This window comes from Castor canadensis, chromosome 1, assembly GCF_047511655.1.
Source record: "Castor canadensis chromosome 1, mCasCan1.hap1v2, whole genome shotgun sequence".
In the NCBI taxonomy this organism is placed as follows: domain Eukaryota; kingdom Metazoa; phylum Chordata; class Mammalia; order Rodentia; family Castoridae; genus Castor; species Castor canadensis.
In genome coordinates, this window is record NC_133386.1 from 138,702,603 (window position 1) to 138,720,506 (window position 17,904).

The following is a 17,904-nucleotide window of genomic DNA, read 5'->3' on the forward strand; positions in this document are numbered from 1 at the left end:
CCCTCCCATGACACTGTAAAGATCATTGAAAATACCAAACTTATAATACAATGCCTGATTCAAATTCAGACTAACTTTTTAAAAAATTGTCTTGTAGTAACATTAAAAGCTAATGTCATTTTCTATAGAACACTTATGCTTGACAACCATGGAACGTTACAGTATGTATTAACAGCAGTGTATGACCGATTTTGACATCATCACTCAGAGAACACTCTCTAATATAAGTAATCTAATTATTCTTTGTCACCAAGTATGCTGTTCAGACTTATAGCAAGTTTCCCCATGAGATAAGCTGTCTGTTGGCTTGTATTTGAGTAAACTCAATTTGGGTAACGTCTCCAAGCATATTTCCCTGACATTATGGCTATACCATTAGAGTGCACTGTTATCTGTGCGTTTGTTAAGTTTCAGTTAAAAACACTACTAGGTTTGTCTGTTCTATGACTTGGTCTTTTGTATCATTAGCCAGTTATTGAGTGTTTCAAACTATGGTGTTGTTGAAAATTGGTTCTTTGTTGGATATTTGCTAAATATTTCCAAGCAAACAACTTTGGTGGATTTTTCTCCTTAATGCCTGTGTTATGTGTGTGTTTTAAAATACTAGTATTCCAAAGAGCTACTCTATAAGAAGCTTGGAAAATCTTTAACATTAATATGTGAAATATGGAGCATTTGCTTCTGTTGGCTTTGTAATTCAGAAGGCTTCAAATACATTTTTTTATTTTTAACTTCTTTATATTTTCTATATAAATGCTGCTTAGAATTTGATGATTTTGTTTTGTAGTCAGTACATCTCTGCAGATAGCACATTGTGGTTTTAACACTTCAACACTTTACTGTCAGTAATGCTATGTGAAATAGCATGGACTCTTTGGTCTTCATTTCTTTGAAATCACTTCCATACTTATTGTTTGGTTCACTGTTGCTGCCTCATTCAGAGAAGATAATTTCTCCCCAAAGCTGGCCAGGTAAGTCTTTTGCTACATACACAGATTAGAAGTTAAAATACCTAATTGCTTCCTTAATTCAACTAAAATTTTAAGTTATAAAATCTGGGCTTGATTAAAATTAAAGAAAATGATTATAAAGTGATAAATTATGAATAGAAATGCTTACATTTTCTCAGATTATTTTATATTTGCATTAATTACAGTTGAAAAACTAACCAATATCAAACTGCTGTAAGTTTCTAAGTACTTTTAATTTCCATGACAAGTTGCAGTTGGAGGACCTTTGTTCTGATGTAGGTCCTATGGAGGACCATGGTAACAAGGGGAAGGGGTGCTCTGACTTTTCAAAAGGTAGAAATTCCTGGTCTTTGCTGAAACCAAATTATAGTTCTTTCCTACTTTGTTTGGGTTCAGTGGGACAGTCTTCCTACATATCTTTGTATGTGTAACCAACAAAAATAAAAGCTTTAATGAACTAATTTGCAGATGTTCCCATTCTGGATATGGAAAGGCTTGTTGAGGAGAAGTGGTCTTAGTTCATATCTTACTTGTTCACTTGATACTGAGACATCATTTTGTTGGAGGCTGGGTTTCTGTGCCTGTTTTCTGATGACTCTGGTGTTCTTCCGTAAAAGGGCTCTATTTAAGAGCCTGAAATGTTTAGTAGCTAACTCTTGAATCTATTTAAATAAGGGTAACCTATTTCATATATGTTTATAATTTTATTTCTGTATGACTTTTATCAATGTTTATGTACATCTGCATATCTCTCCTGCCCCATCTACCTAAATAGGTTCTTTTCCACTTATTTCTGTATATTATTGAATTGCTTTACTGATTTCATGGGGCGTTGGAACTGGAAGCGGTGTGAAGATCATGTGGTTCAAACTTTTTCTTTTTTAATGGCACTGGGGTTTGAACTCAGGCTCATATGCTTGCTAGGTAGGCACTCTTACCACTTGAACCACTCCACCAGCCCAAGTCCAGCCTTCTTTGTATTCATTCTCTCTGTTTTGTTTTTGTTTTTTAAATATAGAAAAGAGGTTGGTAACCTCTTACCATCTGTCCTGACACCTGGTTTTTTTTTATTCAAAGTAAAGTTTTGTTAGACCACAACCACACCCATTTATCTACATGTTATCTATGACTGCTGTTTAGATACAGTGAATAGTTACCATGTAGACCTTCCCCGCCACTCCCCCACCCCGCCCCACACCCGGTGCTGGGGACCAAACTCAAGTGCTCTTCTACTGAGCTAAATCCCCAACCCTCCACCCCACCATGTACACCTTATGGTCTGCAAAGCCAAAAGTCTTTACTTTCTGGTCCTTTACAGAGAAGTTTGCCAACTGAAAGAGCCTCTAGCTGAATCTATTCAGTATTTTACCAACCCTCAAAGGATTCAGTTTTTAATTAGAAAGTTTTTATTTATGTTGAATAAAAACTTCTCTTTTAAGTAATCTTTCTGGGTATGTATTAGTCTTTTAGGAATTGGAAGAGAACTTCTTTTTTTTTTTTTAACCTGTTCCATCTTTCTACTGTTCTACTTCCCATTCCTAGTCTTCCTGGTCTTAAAAAACTAATTCATTTGAATCACACTTGAATGTCCTTTGAAATTCAGTTTTAACACATTTACTTATCATGTTGACTGTCATTACTCAAGCATTGGCACACAGATCACAACCTATCTAATATCCCTGCAGGTGTGGTTGGCTCAGACTTTTCATGTTTTTCTTTAAAATTTTGCTGTGCTTCATATACACTAGGCACCCAACTCTGTTCTTACTGTTTCTGTGGGCTATGTTACCGTATCCTTTTAGGTACTGTATATCACATTAATGCTCTTACTGAGCTTAAACTCATAACCATCAAGTTTTTCACATATGTTGCTGTGAAATCAGATCATCTTCTTCTTATGCTGAACCATAGCAGAACTTTTACTCCCATTGGATTCCCATTGTGCTAGTATGTTGAGAAATTTTTCATCTTAAGTAGTCTGTCATCCACATATTTACTGTTCCTCTTAGCTCTGTCATGTGAGATTCAGTAGCAGTGAGTTACTTCATCAACACCTTACTATGTTTGTGTGGCCATTATTGAACACAAGTGAAATTGTTCCGGGAATTTCTTATAGTTTATCTTAAGTTGAACTATTGCTCAGCAAATATTCCACCCTTTCCCTTGAGGTGAAGCATACATTCTTTGCTTCACTGACTTTAAACTTGGTCATATGATGCAGTTGGGCCAATAGAGTGGAGATGGAAGTGACAGTAGGCCTTTTCTGAAATGAGGCTTTAAAAGGCTTGGCAAGTTCTTCCTGCACTCTTGTACTTCTGCCATTCACTGTAAGGAGAAATTGCTTCCCCAGAATGAAAGAGTTGTAAAGAAAACCTGAACATGACTGCAGCATTGAAGCAGACGGACTCTAGCCAAACTGTAGATTCATGAGGAAGAAATTAACACTGATTATTATAATCCATTTGCATTTTGGAATTGTTTGTTACATAGCATTAACTTAGCTGGTTCATTCACAGTTAACCAGGCCATTCTGTTTTTGGAGAATATCTCTGAAATGCCTATTAACTGTAAGTAACAAATTAAGCCAGTACTGACCATCAGTTGTAAACTTCGGGCCCAGTATGTGCTGAGGCATATGGCATGAGGTGAGAGATCCTGATACACATATATCTTGCTGCTCTAGCTATGCTTAAAATGCTTTGGGCCAATTCTTTACATTTGCAGTTTGACTTACTACCATTGCCAAATTTTTGTATTATTTTCCATTCTATTTTTCCTGTTCCTTCTTATCTCTTGTGATTTTTTCCCCACTTCCTACCCCCTTGGAAATAACTCATGTTTTCACAGACAGTATTACTATGTAAAGAAATAACAGAACAAGAGCACTAGAGTTTTGATTCAGGTTCTACTATTTGTTGACATTTTCAGCCTACACAAGTTACTTAAACTCTTTCCTCCTCTACATAATATGGTATTGTTGCTAGACTTAAATGAGATGAAAAGTCCACTAGCCAGGGGTCATTTGTATATATAATCATTTAGTAAATATTTACATCCTGAATTATGAAGGATACAGTGCCTGACATGTCATTCAACACTCAATACATTTTAAAGCATTTTGATAGTCATAATCCTAAAAAAATACTTCTTGGTGTCACATGAATGCCAAGTGAAAGGAAAAGAGAAGAGACTCCATTCCCATTTATGGATGAAGGAACACAGATATACACCAGTAGAAATCATGGAGTTGTGTTTAGAATATAACATGGCATGATATTCTGTATCAGGACTTTTTTTTTTGCATTATCTTTGGCAGTGACTAGATATTGTCAATGGACAGTATTTTTGTTCTGAGGATGTAAATCCAAAACAAAATATAAGATTGCTTGTCCTTTGTTTCCTCTTCTTGTTAATGTTGTCAAAAATTTAAACCCAAGTACATATGATGATATTTAATATCATGGATGATCTTAACTTTTCTTATAACCCTGGGTAAGATGCAAAAAAAAAAAAATGAAGTAACTTTTCTCTCCAGTTATTTGAGCATGTACCTTCTGTCACACATTTTGACAGCCCCAATTCATAAGAATGTTTTTTTTTTAACTTTAAAAATAGTGGTGTTTCTAATAGCTCAAATTATGCACAGATACAAAGGAAAATTAATTGGCGCCTTTATTTCTTTTTAGATTCATTGTCATGTTTAGCATGAACCTTTTTTTAAAAAATCTATGCTCATTTAACTTGTAGTTTTCTCCTTTATAAAATAGTAGGTTTAGGGCTGGGCTATAGCTCAGTGGTAGAGTGTTTGCTGAGCATGAACAAGGACTTGGGGTTCCATCCCAGCACTGATTTTTAAAAAAGGACTATTCTTACATTTATCCTACATTTTGTCTCTTTTAATTAATTACTTATTTAATTATTTTTTGGTGGTACTGGAGTTCGAACTCAGGACTTCACTCTTGCTAGTCAGGTGGTCTACAGCTTGAACCACACCTTTAGCCCTTTTTTCTGTTCTGTTTATTTTTGACACAAGGTCTCCCCTTTTGCCCAGCCTGGTCTGGATTGTAATCCTCCTATTTATGTATCCTGCAGTAACTGGGGTGACAGGCATGTGTCTCCATGCCAGCTTATGCTGTTTGCTGAGATTGTCCTAGAACCACAACTCTCCTGATCTCACCTCCTGAGTGACTGTGATTACAGGTGTGAGTCACTGTGTCTGGCTTGGCTCTTTTTTGGTTTTTGTTTTTTTGATGGGACTAGGTTTTGAACTTAGGGCTTCCCTCTTGCAAAGCTGGTGCTCTACCTCTTTAGCCACACCTCCAGTCCATTTTTGCTCTGATTATTTTGGAGAATGGTCTCTTGAATTATTTCCTTGGGATGGTCTCAAACCTCTATCCTTCCAGTCTGAGACTCCAAAGTAGCTAGGATTACAAGTGTGAGCCACTGATGCCCGACATGGCTCTTTTATTTAACAATATTTATATCATTGATTTTTTTCCCCCCAAGTGAACACATAAAGATTTCATTTTTATTGTCAGTGTCATAGTTCATATTATGGGTGTAAATTATTTGACATTCACATCTATGGATCCACATTCCATTGATTGAAGTTATTGAAGACAATACTGTAATGAATGTTCATCCTCACTTTTCATGTTACAGTTGTACTTTTACTCTAATAATCAGAAAATGGCATCCCTGCAAGCAGAGCATACCTGTATTTAAGTTTTTAATAGACACTAATTGACAAAAAATTAATTTTTTTAAATTATAAAAATTTTAAAATGCTGTGTCAGATTTTCTACCAATAATCTATGAGGACCTGTTGTGACTTGCCCTTACCAGAATTGGATGCTGTCATTCGTTAAATCTTATGCCAGGCTGTGAAAAATGGTATCTAATTTTAAATTTCATTTCTCTGAATGCTGGTTTTTATTCACATTCCCATGTTTGCCTCTGTTTGCAATACCTTTTTGCTGTACTGACTATTTGTATCCTTTTTTAATTAATTGTTTTTCTCTCTAACATCATTTTGAAGGGGTTTTCTGAAAGTACTTGTAGGAATTCAGGCAGTAGGTCTTTTTTTTCCCCCATTGAGGAATTTTATTTATATGTGTGTTCTATATCCCTATTTAAAGGATCCCAGGACTTTCTCTCCTGTGTGTTTTTGTCTTGCTTCTTCATGACCTATGATGCCAGCTAAATTTGTCAGTATAGTGAAACCAAACTGATGGGATTAGAAAAGATTATTCTGCCATGTCTTTGAGCTGCACATCAAATCTGCGTCTGATCATGTCACACTTGTTTAACCTGCCTGTAAAGTTCATAACAATTTTCCCAGCTCTGTGATCATCAGAGATTTCAAATTACCCAGTATAACCGTGTTTCATCATCATAGTGAGAAACCAGATGATGGCAAAAAAGTCTTCTTTCTTTTCTTCCAGCTTTTGTTTAGAAGATTTTTATATAACATAACTTGAAAATTAAATGAATACAAATCAAATACATGCATTATTTGACTTCTATACAATATTAATTTACCATTTGCCTAATTTTAATGTATTTTTGACACATGTGCTCAGTCTCTAAAGAACAGAGTTTGGGGCAGGGTGTGATGTTCACATTCATAACCTCAGCTACCTGGGAGGTGGAAATAGGAAGATAGTGGTTCCAGTCTGGTAAAAAGTTAGACTGTCTCAGAGAACAAGCTGAGTGTGGTGGTACACGTCTGTAATCCCAGCCACACAGGAGGCAGAAGTACAAAGACTGCAGTCCGATGCTGGCCTGGGCAAAAGCAATACGCTCTGAAAAATGAGTAAAGCCAAAAAGTTGGAGGTATGGCTCAAGTTTGAGGCCCTGAGTTCAAATCACTAATAAAAATAAAAATAACAGAATTTGAATTCTGTTTTTATAGATTGGTAGAATCTGAGAATTCATATTTATATATATGTGTGTGTATGTGTGTGTGTCTATATATAAATTTTTTTTTTGTTACTGGGGTTTGAATTTAGGGCCTCATGCTTGCTAGGCAGGTACTCTTAACACTTGAGCTGCACTCAGCCAGCCCTGAGAATTAATATTTTTGTGACTTTGGACACATTGTAAAGTTTTAAAAATTGATTAATTCAACATTAATAAATAAGGCAATAGTCATAGAGGTTTACAATTGGGCTTAAGAATGAAATATTTATTCAGTATCTTCTGTGTTCCAGTCACTGTGCTACACTCACTTCATAGGCTCATTTTAGTTCTTAGGACAACTGTAATTCTAACAGCAGAGGGAGTTCTGAATCTCCCAGGGGAGCCGAGGACATTTTTGGTAGGATGCAGACTGGAGTTAGCCCCTGCAGTCCTTGTGCTATGCAGACGTGCATCCTGTGTGCCTGGCCTGACTGCTTTAAAACCACTTGCAGGTATCCTTTTTGTGAAGAGCCTTTCTGAGTATTTGCCCATTTCCATAAATTTGTATTTCTTTTTCTTATTGTTTTATAAGAGTTCTGTGTGTATTTAGAATTTTAAAAAAGTGTTAACATGGATTAAAGTACTTTCTTCCATTGTGTGGCTTATTTTTTATTCTTTTAAAAAAATTACTATTGATATGGTTGTCAAAAACAATGAAGGGTTTGAGATTTTAACCTTGGTATCCATGGTTCCAGGGAGACTGCCACTGAGGAAAAGCCAGGAATGCTCAGGATGTATAGAGTTCAGTACTCTAAAATTACTCAAATTTACCTGTATCATATGTACAGTAGATCTAAGCATCCATAATTTGAGACTGTATGAAGTAGGTACTGGCACAAAAATTACTTTTGTATACATTAATACTGCTCATCAAAAACTAAGTTCCTCTAATTACTCCATCCATTAAAAAAATCTTATTTCATGCTCTTTATCTTGAATACTGTGGATATTGATTTATTTTTTCCCATAAGGCTACCCAGCTTTGCTAAAGACATGCTGCTTTCAACAGAGCTAAAATTTTTCCTTTATCACTTAAATTAAGCACACTATATGCCCTTTTTTTTTTTGGCTTGGGAGGATTACCATAACTTTTACCTTGCTTTTTGGGAGGCGTATTTTCACAAATTAAGGGCAGGGAAACACTCAGCAGGTCACACAATGGTCTAATACAACCAACAATAATGGGACTGAGAGCTTCTCCATATCAACTGAACTGAGTAATGCATGTGTGGGAATTTAAAATTTTGTTTCTGAAATTTCTTTCAATTTTTAAAAAAGTTTTGACCATGCTTGGTCAAATAAATCTGCAAATAAAGGGGGCTTACTGCACTTTCAGGCTAACAAGTTTGCCTAACACCGTTCTAGATGTTGGACGAAGAAACAGGACTCCTGGGTGAGAGACTAAGGACTTCATTTCTCATGGCAGTAGCAGTAGCCACAGTGTCAGCACTGAGGTGCAAGTTCCTTGGACCTCAGTTTCCAGAGTCAAGTCATGTGCAACCCCTAATGGATTACATTAGGGAGGAGGAGTCCAGTTTAGGAAACCTCAAACCTGCCCTTTTCTCCCACAGAGACACCATTTCTGTCCAGGATATTAAGCAGACATGGTGAAGAGCTTGGAGCAGTCAGTCAGTGCTTCTGCTTTCAAGACAAGTAGAAAACCAAGAAGCCCAGGTCCCTTTTAATGGACAGCGGCACCTTTTAATAAGCAGACGCTCTTCACTTTAACATAGGTGATGCTAATCTCTTTCCTTTGTGATTATTCTTCATAATATGAAAGATATCCTCTAATACTTTCTTCCAAAATGTTTATGGTATTTTTAGACCCATAATTTCTCTTAAGTTGGTTCAGTGTATAGTATGAAGCAGAAGTCCACATCTGTTTTTTGCACATGTACACGCCCAGTTCACTAGCATTGTTTATTTAAAGTACAGCCCTTTTAGAACTGATCTGCAGAACCACTTTTGTCATAAATTGTCCATATCCATGGGTCTGTTTCTGGGGTCTTTTTTTTTCTTTTCCCGTTTCACTGTTTTTTGACATCCTTATTAAAATATTATGTTGCCTTAATTCATATAGCTTTCAAATAAGTTTTGATATCTTATTTGAGTAAGTGCTTTTACATTGTTCTTTGTTTTCACTCTTTTTGGCCCTTTGCATTTTCATATAGATTTTACAGTCACTTGCCAAGCTTTGCTAAAAGACCATTTGGGGTTTTGGTTGGGATGAGATTGCATTTATTCACAGATTAGTTTAGAAGGGATTAACAGCTTTATAATGAGATGTCCAATCAATTAATGTGGTATATCTCCCCATTTTAAAGGCATTCTTTAATATCTTTCGATAGAAGTTTTGTAACTTTTCAGCAGAAGGTTTGAACATTTTTATTGAATTTAGTTCTACATACTTAATGTGGTTTTTCATGCTCTAGGAATACATAAAGTTCTGCAGACCTTTAGGCTAGATATGTTTCAGAATCCAAAACTTGGGTTTTAGAAATGTTATGCAAAAATGTTCTGTATACACCATATCTTACATCTGAGATAGCACCCTGTGATCTAATACATTAATATTTCCTGATGAAAAATAAGAATAACTACTCCTTTTGGGGTACATGAAAACTATAAAACTATAAGTAACTCTACCTCAGTTCAGGGGAGACTTTGCTGTCAAATGAGTTAGAGATAAATTTTGTCTTCATCATTTTGTATTTTGGACTTGTGAACCTTTATTATAACAATGTCTTTAAAAAATGTTGGTTTTTATTTTTACTCATATGTAGAGCTTTGATTTCTGATTTTATATTTAACAGTCTTACTGGACCTTTCTTTTTGTAGTGCTGGGGATTGAACCCAGGAACTTCTGCATGGTAGACTCTTGAGCTCTACACTGAACTGAACTATATCCCTAACCCTAGAAGTGTGCCGCTATGTAAATTATCACAATTTTTTTTTACTTATTGTGTTAATGGACCAGTTTTTTTTTAAACAATTATAAAAAGTATTCCTTTGAACTTTTTGGTAAGTGTAAATTTGTGTGCATTTCTATTGGGTAGCTAACTAGGAGTAGAATTACCAGGCCATAGAGATACATCTTTTTTACCTTTAGTAGATCTGGCCAGTTTCCCAAAATTGTTGTCTAGTCTGCCCTCCCAACAGTAGAGTATGGTGGTTCCAATTGTTGCATATATTTAGATCTTGGTACCTTTAGTTTTTTCAATTTTAGCTATTGTGGTTAGTAGTCTTTGTGCAGATTGTGGAGGGAACCTGTATTTTTTTTCCTTTCTGTGGGCATCTGTCCAGCCTGGCTGCTGACTAACTCTTCAGTCCAGGAACATAAATTCAAGCTAATATGTTAGTTGGAGGACTAGCTTGAATTTATGTTCCTGGATTGATCAAAATGTAGGAATGAAGGAATGGAAGGACATTCATTCACTTGAAATATATTTATTAATCCCCATTACATGGTGCCACTGTCAGAAACAGAACATTGGGCAAGGTATACCTTGAGTCTGAGCAGAATAATGGATTGGATGTAGGTCCTCCATAATCATGGATAGTGGTTTCCAAACTTTTAAATGATCCACCCCATACCGATACATTATGCACATTGAAAGTATGCACAAGTAGAAAATAAAATCATAAGCTAAATAAACAGTATTTTAAAATATCTTACTTTTAAAGAGACAATCATGAGATGTACAAAAGTTTACTATGAGACTTTGTGGTAGCAAACAAACCTAAAATCCTAGTGGCTTACAAAAACAAAAGTTTGTATTTTTGGTCATCTTGTAAGTACATCGTGAGTTGGCAAGGGCCTAGCCCCACATTGTCATCACCTCATCTTCATTCTGGACTGTCTGATGGAGTGAGTGGTCTCTATTTGGAATGTTTATATATAGGAAATGTTATATATATAGCCCTGGCAAATCATGGCCTTATTCTTACAACTTTTATATGAAAGAGTTAATATATCATTTCTATTCATATTATACCAGCTAAAGTAAGCTACATTATTAATACTTCCTTACAGAGGGGCAGAGATGGTGTGTGTGTGTGTGTGTGTGTGTGAGAGAGAGAGAGAGAGAGAGAGAGAGAGAGAGAGAGAGATTCATTGAAATCATATGGTTCACTGCTTGGCTTTTTTTTTTCTTTCTTTCTTTTTTTTGCAGTGTTGGGGATCGAACCTAAGGCTTTGTACACGCTAGGCAAGCACTCTACTACTGAGTTATATACCCACCCTTGGGTTTTTGAGACAGGGTCTTACTGTGTAGCTGAGGATGACCTTGAATTTATAGTCCTCCTGCGTTTGCCTCCTGAATATGGGATTACAGATATAATCCTGGCTCAATTCACCCATTTAAATTGTGTAATTCAGTGGTGCTTAGAATATTCTCAGAGTTGTACAACCATAACTGCCATAATTTTAGAACATTTTTATCACCAAAAAAGAAACGTAGCAGTCACACTCTAATTCTCCACCCTGTTAAATCTTCCTGGCCTTGGGCAGCCATCAGTTTACTTTCTGTCTCTGTGGAGTTACCCAGTCCAGTCAGTTCCTATAAATGCACCCAGAATGTATGTGGTCTTTTGTGACTGAATTCTTTTACTTAGCATACTGTTTTCAAGGTTCTTCTGTGTTGTACATGAATCACTACTTCATTACTTTTTATTACTATGAAAAATATCTCACTGTATACATACAGTTATGGATATGATGTATGTTTTATTTGTCCACAAGTTGAGAACATTTGAGTTACTTGTACTTTTAGGCTATTATGAATAATGCATAGACATTTCACATACAAATTTTTAAGTGACCATATGCTATCAGTTCTCTTGGGTATATACCTAGGAGTGGACCATTTGGTAACTGAATTTTTAGTATTTTCAGAAACTTCCAAACTCTTCCAAAGTGACTCCACTATTTTGCATTTTTAGCCACAAAGTGTGAGGCTTCCCAATTTTTCTACTAATGTGGTATTAGCTATTTTTTTTTTTAATTTTAGCCATCCTAGTTGGGTGGTAGAAAATATTTTAAAATAGGAAATAGAATGTACGACATTAAGTTTGTCCACTCTATATCTACATGAGAATGTTTTGAATTTTTTTTGTTTCTGTCTTTCTTTTTTGGCTGTACTGGGTTTGAACTCAGGGCTTCATGCATGCTAGGCAGGTGCTATACCATTTGAGCCACTCTACCAGCTGATTTTTTTTTTTTTTTTTTTGAACCAGGCTGGGCACTGTGACTCAAGCCTGTAAACCTGGCTATGTGCCTAGGCAAAAAGTTCTTAAGACCCTATCTCAACTAATGGCTGAGTGGGATGATGTATACCTGTTGTATAGCTATGAAGCACAAATAGGTGGAATTGTGGTTCAGGCCTGCCTGGGCATAAAATGAGACCACGTCTCAAAAAACAACCAACACCAAAAGGACTTGGCAGAGTGGCTTAGGCAGAGTGGCTTAAGTAGAGTGCTTGTCTAGCAAGCTTGAGGCCCTGAGTTTAATCCCCACTACTGCAAAAAGAAAAAAAAAAGCATTTTCTCACTGTAGTCTTCGGTCTTTAAGAGCTGAGACTGTGACTCACTCATCTGTTTGAATTTAGGACCATGGGATGAGTGGATGCATGATTTAGACTTGTTAAAGACACGATAAGTGCTGTCAGAGACATAAAGTACTTTGGAAGAGCTGACCAAAAGTAACAGTCATTTTAAAGGTGAGCTAACTCATCTTGAAAAGAAATTTGAAAGGTGTTAATCTGTTTCATGGGGACAGTGTAGGAACTAGATTTTTATATTAGTACGACTACTGAGGTTAAAGAAATTATCTGCTTATGGTTGTCTGTAATCTTAATTCAACATTAAAAATTATAACGTCTTATTTTAAAATAATATATTTGATATCTAAGCATTCGAGAAGAATTTTCCCTTAAATAAATTTAGGGCAGGAGAATTTTGTGACTTTTTGCAGCATAAACATTCTAGAAACTTGAGATTCACAGGAGTAGAAAAGATATTTATGTCACCAAATTAAGCATGTGGTGTTCCTTTTACTACAGAAGTGAGGGGTAAGTAGGCAAGAGAGGTAAGAAAAATAAATTGGTTTTGAATCGTTTAGAATTAGAAACTCAGCAGCAGTATCTACTCCTAGAGAGAATTATAAAATCAGGTTTAGAGTGAGTAACTTAAAACCTGCCATATAGAAACTTAGGAACCTGATGACTTTACTCAAAAAACAAAAACCTCCCAAACTTTGATAACATAGCATTAACAAATGGCAGAAAATGAGTGTTCACTTGTTAATGTTGTATTTCAAATCTGATGGGATTCTATCTTTAGCCTGTTGTATTATGATCCTGATGAAAAAGAAAAATGCTTTTTACATAAATGAAGAAAGAATGATTTTTATTCTTCCTTTGCTAGAGGATATTTATCTCATGCCTAAAAAATGAAGTAGCCAAAATTTATAAATTCCTAACTCAGCTTCATGGTCCACACCTGTGATCCTAGCACTTGGGAGGCAGAGTCAGGAAGAGCTAGAGTTTAAGGCCAGCATGGACTGCATAGTGACACCCTAGCTCCAAAAAAAAAAAAGAAAAGAAAAAAGTTTATAAGTTCTTGTTTGTATCTCAATGATAAGAAGGTACAGATGTTCAGCCAGGAGAGCTTGGGGGTGAGGACGGGATAAACTGTGGATGGGGTTTGAAAATTATACATCAAACACACACGTGTGCATGTGTGTGGCTTTATATATCCCACATGTATTGAAGTAGTGCCCTTAATGAAAACACTCTGCCTCCAGCAATTAAGAAAAAAAAACAACAACAAAAAAAACCCAGCTCTGCTTGTTTTTCCACATGACTGCGGAACAATTGCAGCTTCTACTAGGAGCTGTACTCTTGCTTCTGGGAAAATACCAGGGTCGCTGGTATTTGCATAATCTTCTTTAGGGCTATTGTGGGCGGGCTTGGGCTGCTGACACTGAGCTGCAGACTGGCCACCTGTCCAAAACAAATGAACTCAGCCTTTGTGCCACATTATCTGAACTCCACAGTGTTACTTCTGAATAAAATGTTATGAAAGTATTATCTATGAAATTTTTGTGTTAAACTTTTGCCAGGAGAGAAATTTCCTTTTTCTTCTGCTGGCATAACTATGTATTTCCATGCTTTTCTGGCATATTTTTGTAACTATGTAATTAATATCCTCATTAATATTAAGTTGGGATATGAAGATTTTACAAGAAACTTTGAAAATGATTTGTATTCATCCTACCATAAACTAATGTTGCCCAATGTTTTCTAGCAGTCCACTTTACTTATGTGAAATAAACATTTAAAGTAAGTAAAGAAAGAGGAAATATGAGGGTCTTGAACTAGTAACCAGTCCTTCATTTTCCTTAATAATTAGTTCAGTGATTCATGCATGAATTTAGGGAGTCTTTGCCCTAAGAGTATTCCCTGATGTTAATTAATTTTTTATTAATCATCTACATTTAGTTTGTAATGAATATGTACATGTACATTCAGCCTATTTTTAATTACAGGTGACAGACTTGCATGTGACATAATGTTGATGGTTTTTGTACTAAATGGCCAACTGAATTGAATTTATATATTAAAATTAAATTTACAGACTCTGTCATCATATAGAAGTGTCAGTGCCAAATATGTGATCAGTGAATTAGTAAACACTTTTAAAAATTACTTGCCAGTTTGTTTTGCCTGGTCATGATAGTAACCACTTTTAGTTTTCATTAAATATTTAGTGAATGAATGGAAGGTTGAAATGAGCACATTATTAAATACCTGTAGTAGAATGTACATCGGATACTTTGTATTCATTATTTCATTTGAATATTCTAGCAGCCTTTTTATTAGCTCATAGTAAGGAGTTTCAACATGGCATATGCGTATAATGACCCTATTCCCCCTCATACTCTTTCTTGACCCTATTCCTTTCTCCTTTTCCTTTCCTATCCAGTTCCCTAGTAGTCTCCCTTTTACTTTCATGAGCTTGGTTTAGTTTGTTTTACTTTCCTATAGCTTCCACAAATGAGAGAAAGAATGTGGTATTTGTCTTTCTGGGACTGGCTTATTTCACTTAATATAATGATCTGATTTCCATCCACTTTCTAGCAAATGATGTAATTTCAATTCCTCTTAATGGCTGAGGTTAAATCCATTGTATATATACACCACAATTTCTATATCCATTCATCTGTTGATGGGTACCAAGGCTGATTCCATAACTTGACTATTGTGAATAGTGCAGTGATTAAAATGGGTACATAGATAATATCTGTAATAAGCTGACTTTGATTCTTTAGACTGTATACCCAAAAGTGAATGGCTGGATCATGTGGGAGTTTTCTTTTTAATTTAATTTTTTTAGGAACTTCCATACTGATTTCCATAGTGGTAACTAGACTAATTTACATTCCCACCAGCAGTGAATAAGATTTCTTCCCCTCCCAACCCCCCACATCCTCGCCAACATTTATTGTTGATTGTTTTCTTAATGATAGCCATTCTGACTGGGGTGAGGTAGAATCTCAGTGTAGTTTTGATTTGTATTTCCCTGATGATAGCAGCCTGTTAAGACATATTGGTATTGTCTTTTCATTTTTTTAAAAAAAGACTAAGCTTTTGAGTAGTTTTAGGATCCTAGCCAAATTGAGCAGAAAGTATGGATGAGTTCTCATAACCACCATCCCACACCTGCACAGCCTCCCCTATTGTCAACATCCCAAACCTGGGTTGCACATTTGTTACAGTCAGTGAACCTGATACACGTTTTCACCCCAAGTCCAAGATACTTTAGGGTTTACTCTTGGTGTTATCATTCTATATGGAATTTGATAAGTTTATAATGACATGTATCTTATATTGTAGTGATACACAAACTCACATATAATAGTTTTATTGCCCTAAAAATCCTTTATGCTGTTTGACCCTCTCTCCCCAACCCTTGGCAACCAGCTATCATTGTACTGTCTCTATAGTTTTGCCTTTTCCAGGATGTCATATAATTGGAACCACACAGTATGTACCTTTTCAGTTTGGCTTCTTTCACTTAGTTACTGTGTATTTAAGGTTCGTTTTTGATTATAATGATTTGTTAGCTCATTTCTTTTTGGCACTGAATAACATTCCGTTGTCTAGATATACCTCAATTTATCCTTTGCATATTGAAGTATTATCCCTATTTTATAAATGATGAAAACGAAGCTGTTCTCAAGTAAATTATCCAAATAAATAGATAATACATATCAAGTTTGAGAATAAAATCCACAATCTAAATCAGTAGTCTCTAGACAGGCACTGGCACTCAAATCAGCTGTCTCTAAAGTAGGATGCACATACATATTGGGTGAATACAAGATGATTATTTATGTACATGGATGATTTTTAGTGGCACCTGCACTTTTTGTTTGCTTTTGTGTGTTGTAATATATAGTTTTCATGTGACTAAGTAGATTTACAGATGATATTTTTCTTTCTAGTAAACTACTTATATAGCTTTAGAATATCACTGGGAACATAATAAACTCCTTGGAAATAAATAATGCAAGCACAAGCAAACACCAAGAAAAGAGCAGATTGTATTTTTTCATAAAAGTTGTTCATCATATTAAGTATAATATAAAAATTATAGCCCTAAAAGATCTGAAATAAAGCCCAAAATAGCTTGTCAAACCATTTAACAATTTATAGCCATTTTCATAATGGTAAGCTTTATCATAAACTTGTAATTCTTGAGAGAGCAGTCATTGATACATAAAATATTAACATATCTTGATTTGAAAGAAATTGAAAAAATTGTTTATTGTGTATTTATCTCATCTTTTAAAGTTGTGTTTTGTTTATGTTTTATGATGTATATAAATATGAAGTATCTGGATATGACTTACAACTATATACTTATGAATATACATGCCCCTAAATTACATACTTATTATATGTAAATATATGCTCACACATTTACCCATGAATTGCACATTTATTTTTATATAGTGTTTAAATTGATCTAGTATATGTAAATATATAAATTAAATGTTTTAAAAATATTTTATTATCATTGCACTTGGGGTACATTGTGACATTTACCAAAGTTCTTACAATATGTCATAGTTGAATTTACCCCCTCCGTCATTCTCTTTTTATCCCTCTTCCCCTATTCCTGGAACAGTTTCAGCAGGTCTTATTTTCCCACTGTCATACATGAGTTCATAATATTTCCTACATATTCACCCTCCTATACCCTTTCCTTATATTTTCCACTGGTGCCAACCCCTAGACAGGACCTGTTTTGCTGTCCTGTTGTCCATTTTTGAAAAAAAGTATTTTTGTTTGTATAAGATAGCTATACAGAGAGTTTCATTGTGACTTTTCCATGTACACATGTATTATAACCTGAATTGGTTTATCCTTTCTATTTTTCTCCTTTCCAACTTGGTCCCGTTTTTATTTTATGGTGATTTCAGCAGGTATAAAAATTCTGTATTCATTCTTCTATAGGAAGTGTACCAATCATATTATATTTAAATGTCTACATTAAATATGGTTTTTTTAAGGGGCATGTGTCTCTGATTTTTTTTTTTAACTGATGAATTATGTAATCAAAAGAGTTTGGGAATTAGACTCTAAACTGTATTAGTACATTTTGAAACATCTCTTGCCAACTTAATTATTTCAATGTTGTAGTCTTCCTCTCCCTTTTAATCTTAAATTTATTTGGATACATGTTATCTTCCTGTCTCTATTTTTTATTATTTTTATTTTGAGACAGGCCCTTGCTGTGTAGTCCAGGCTGGCTTCAAACTTGTGATCGTCCTGCTTCACCCTCCCTAGTACTAGGATTCCAGGTGGGCCCTACTCTTTCCCTTTCTTTTGTGATCATGTATGTTCATCTTTCTAACCACAACAAGCCCTTCCATCTGTGTGTTTTTGACCCTAACACTTCCAGTTTG

At 35.2% G+C, this 17,904-nt stretch overlaps 1 protein-coding gene across 8 annotated transcripts in view; it reads left to right on the top strand.

Moving 5' to 3' along the window:
- The window catches only part of Fchsd2 (FCH and double SH3 domains 2), a 272,221-nt gene that overhangs the window by 74,901 nt on the left and 179,416 nt on the right, over window positions 1–17,904 (top strand). The window contains exon 1 of one of the 8 annotated variants that reach the window (XM_074083647.1): window positions 2,353–8,665. The exons of the other annotated variants lie outside the window; for them this stretch is intronic. The gene's annotated coding sequence lies outside the window, so the exon portion shown is untranslated. Of the gene's footprint in view, window positions 1–2,352; window positions 8,666–17,904 lie in introns of those variants that run through there. 8 annotated transcript variants of the gene reach the window in all.